Raw genomic sequence first — 4925 nt, 5'->3', positions numbered from 1 at the left:
CATGCCACGCTAAATTAATAAATATGTTATGGAAATATTTCGTTTAAGTTAATTTATAATTATAAACATGAATATTTTTTATACGCGCTTTGAAGGAATATTTTAATTTCAAGGAACTTTGATACACATTAACAAACCTTGAGAAATCAGCACAATCAACCTTCATCAAATAAAACTAAAACACAAAAAATATAAGTTATAACAAAGTCAACATCATGATCAGTACAGTATTAAAAATATATTATTCATAAATCATGAGCACCAAATGTACCTTGCCTACGGAGCGCAAATTTTTTTTCTTCAAAAACTTGAAAAAGTGTCATGGCGGTGGGTGTGAAAACCCTGAAATAGTGTCATATCGGCGGGTGTGCGCGTACGACGAACAGTCCAATTCGGTGACGTCTAATGAGGTAAAGTGATGTTATATACTCAACAAAAAAAGAAAGGTAAACATGTTTCCTGGGCGAATACCTGTAAATGAGTGAAAACAAAATGACGTTTGTGCAATATTAGAAAATGGTTATGTTTTACATTACAAAAAACCAAGGGGGTTACCAAAATCATTCAAGCGTGAAAGTCTGTATTAGCGAAAGAGTTGCACGAGGTTTTCTGCGACTAACTTGTATCTTCGCTTGAATTTCATAAACATTCAAACTGACAACTGTTCCTGAGATCCTTAAGACTTAGAAATCACCGAATCTTGCTATCTATCAACTTTATCATTATGCCCCAGCTGTCACAAGTACAGAGAGAAAGGGCTGTAGGCATGATCCAGGCTGGGGAGTCTCGCTGTCGAGTTGCACGGCATTTTGGTTGCAGTGTTAAGACAATTTGCCAGTTGGTAAGTCGTTTAAACCAAACTGGGTCAACATCCGATCGTCCCCGAAGCGGCTGACCCCGTAAAATGACCGCAGGGATGACCGTCGTATACGATTGATACACTTGGGCAATCGATTCGTAACCGCAGTAGAGACTACAAGGACATTGTTTGGGCGTCGTGTGTCTCCCCAAACAGTTCGCAACAGGTTGAGGTCCTGCCAATTGAAAGCGCGGCGTCCCTACACTGGACCCAATTTGTTTCGACGTCACCGTAATAATCTGCGTAACTGGACCCGTGTTCACCGTCGTTGGGCCTTACGACAATGGAACAATGTTCTGTTTTCATATGAGTCCAGGTTTTGTCTGCAACACGGTGACGGAAGGCGCAGAGTGTGGAGGCGACGAGGGGAGCGTTTTGCGAACTGTTGCGTCGCAGAACGGGACCGCTTTGGCGGCGGAAGTGTAATGGTTTGGGATGGTATTCGTTGGGGGGGGGGGGGGATTCGTACCAGGCTTGTTGTGTTAAATGGCAATTTAACCGGCATTCGATATCGGGACGAAATTTTAAGACGAATGGTTCTGCCATTCTTAAGACGCCATGGCGTTGGCGCCATTTTTTCAACAGGATAACGCACCAGCGCGCACCAGTCGCGTCAGCAGAACTTTCTTGCAGCAGAATATCGTATAGGTGTTAGATTGGTCATCTAAATCACATGATTTGTCACCGATTGAGCATGTCTGGGACGTTCTTGGGCGACGCGTGAGAGAACGTCAAAATCAGGCGACAAACTTGTAGGAGCTGGCCCAAGCTTTGATCGCTGAATGTAACAACATCTCTCCTCGAATTATCCGCCGGTTTACGAGTTCCATGCGACGACGCTGCAATGCTGTTTACTTCGCAAACGGTGGCCATACCCGTTACTAATGGTGTTACCCTTTGAAATTGACCCCAATGTCCTTTACAGTCGAATAAAATCAACTGAACGCAAAGTTTTATAATGAACCATGACTGCAGTTTTATCAGAATTGATCAATTACTTTATTCGTACATGATTGGTAAGGATTTATGAAGGGGTTAATTAATTAAGAATAACAGAATAAAGTAGTGTTACCTTTCTTTTTGTGTTTAGTATATATCAAGACGATCTTGCCACTACTACAAGGATTAAAGCAAAATTTATGTTCTGTTTGTAAGTTCTGTTTGTTTATAAGTGCTGTTAGTTGATAATTCAAACCAAGCCTCCAGACTAGGTTCTTATCATGGCACCAACTCGCACGTACAGTGTTCTGTACGCTTACGTCATGTCGAGAATTCCGTAAAATATATTGTTCAAAATTTATCAATCGTTCAACCACACTGAGCTTCTTTTTTCAAATATATAGTAATCGTATTGTTATTAAAAAAATAAACTAATTTTGGATGCTTTTAAAATAGCGATTTGAAAAATAGCGGCATTATTTACGCAGAAAATTGCCGCTAGAGGGCTCTAACTCTTTTCGATATTTCAGCCAATGAGGAGGCCAGGATCGGTAAATTTTGTCTAAAAGGCCGTCGCAATAGGCTATGCGTACTGAGTACGTTTAGCCTAAAAACTAGTTGCATGTTGTTGGAGGCATGTTGTCTCAAAAGCTAATCTTTTATCAAACACACATTAACAATACAGATATTTGAAATATCAATCAATAAGCACAGCTGTCATAGTTATCGCAATTATGGGTGAGAAAATTGTATGAATGAAAATAGTAAATATTTCTGATCAATTTGTTTCATAAAATGAAATATTGGATATTTTCAAAAAAAAATGTAGTGAACATGATTATATTCTGAATTGTGCCACGATTAGAGTGCACTAAAATGTGGTATAAATGTTAAAGCATCGAATGGTGTGGCGTTGAAAATGGACCACTAGTCCGTTTTCAACTGAGGCTATTTTTACGTGCGAGTTGATAAAAAGCTTGTCTGGGGGCTTAGTTTGAATTATCAACTAACAACACTTATAAAAAAATAAAACTTACAAACAGAACATCAATTTTGTTTCAATCCTTGTCGTTGTGGCAAGATCGTCTTAATATATAGCATCACTTTACCTCATTAGACGTCACCGAATTGGACTGTTCGTCCCACGCGCACACCCGCCGATATGACACTTTTTCAGGTTTTTCACACCCACCGCCATGACACTTTTTCAAGTTTTTGAAGATAAAATGTTTGCGCTTCGTAGGCAAGGTACATTTGGTGCTCAAGATTTATGAATAATATGTTTTTAATACTGTACTGATCATGATGTTGACTTTGTTATAACTTATATTTTTTGTCTTTTAGTTTTATTTGATGAAGGTTGTTTGTGCTGATTTCTCAAGGTTTGTTAATGTGTATCAAAGTTCCTTGAAATTAAAATATTCCTTCAAACAAAGCGCGTATAAAAAAACCCAAAATATTCATTCTTATAATTATCAGTTAACTAGAACGAAATATTTCCATAACATATTTATTCATTTAGCGTGTCATGGTGACATTACCTAATGCATTGGAGATCAGAAATAGTAGTAGCTATGGTGAAAATATTGTAAATTTTGTATATATATGGAAGTCTGGTTTAATGTCATAGAACTATGCCTTTGTAGACATAATTACTGGAAGAAAAGTCTAACCATGATCCTTCAAGGAAGATAGGCATGTAAATACATTTAATGTAATTACTTGCACTTTAATATATCTGAAATGCTGTGTACACCTTATTTACTTTCCTCAACTACAAATATAATTATAATAAGTAAGGACTATTACTTTGCAATACATTCAAAATAAAGAAGTAGGTATAAAGTCCTTCCGATTTGTTTAAATCCTCATATTGATATGATAGTAATTGTAACATCTTGGGTATTTCAAAGGTTCTATTTTGTCAACTTCATTATAGAGCTATTTATCATTTGGCTTGTTGGCGATAAATATATGGTTGTGTGTATTTTGTTATTTTTTTTTACCTATTTTGATTTGTTCACATTATTGTCGTCAAATTTGAAATAAGAATTAAAGAAGATATAAAATCGCTTAAAATTAAGAAAAACAGCCTCTGATTCTCTTATTTTAGTAATTTTTGCATTCCAAAGAGTAGGAGTATTGGGAAAGTAATATAGCTTAGCGGTTATTTGTGAACATCTTTCAATATGTTTAGCCTCTCAGTACTTTCAGTACTTTGATTTACGTTACAACGGAAGTTTTTGACACTTGCATCCTAGAAACAGAAATTCTTTAATTGTCAAACGGACAAATATGTGGTTATCTGCTTAGATCACGTGAGATCAAGTAATCACTGTGGGATGTGTGTTCCGTATGTGATGAAACATCATTTTGATTATAGGAGAAAATTAATGGGAGAAAAGAAACTCCCTGTACATCTATTGTCCTGTCGAAGAAGAGGACATTCACACCACGGTTTGAATAAACAATGAAAACAACTACACAAATAACACAAGCATACATACATACACTCTTCATCACCTCATGTCGTTTTCCTCTGATCGCATGAGTGTTCTACACAGAAAGCTATATTCAGCACATTTCTCCCCAGAGTTCCCGTCTAAGCTCTGTAACATTGTCTTTATGGCTAGAGACACTTTTATCGGTACGTTTTCCTTCTTTCCATTGCGAATGCTTTGTGTCCTTATCGACTACTTAATGAACACGACTGTTTTGGATATCTTTGACCAGTTGGGACCTTAGTATCCTTAAACGGTCATTGTTTACAAATGAGATTGCTTTCTCATCAGCTGTTGTCGACTTTACGAATGTCACTACCCTGAACTGTAATGATGTTGATCCAGGCCTTCTCACTGTCTATGGCAATGTTTAGATGGTTTTGTTACACGGTTAGAACAAATTTCTCCTTCCCTGGATGGGTGTATGAACGGTTTTATCGATGTGAGAATTCTTTTCTGATACTGGTTAACGTAGGAGGAATAACAACAATGACGATGGCAACATACCAACATCACTTAAAAAGAATGTCAACAAGGTATAAACGAAAAATCTCTTTTTGATAAAAATAGTGAAATCTCAACCCTCGGGAAAAGATTATTAAGCTTCACACATTCGGATAGCCTCG

Source organism: Ylistrum balloti, unplaced genomic scaffold (assembly GCF_031769215.1).
Source record: "Ylistrum balloti isolate Yb309-2 unplaced genomic scaffold, AGI_CSIRO_Ybal_v1 Utg370398, whole genome shotgun sequence".
In the NCBI taxonomy this organism is placed as follows: domain Eukaryota; kingdom Metazoa; phylum Mollusca; class Bivalvia; order Pectinida; family Pectinidae; genus Ylistrum; species Ylistrum balloti.
This window is presented reverse-complemented; position numbering follows the sequence as displayed.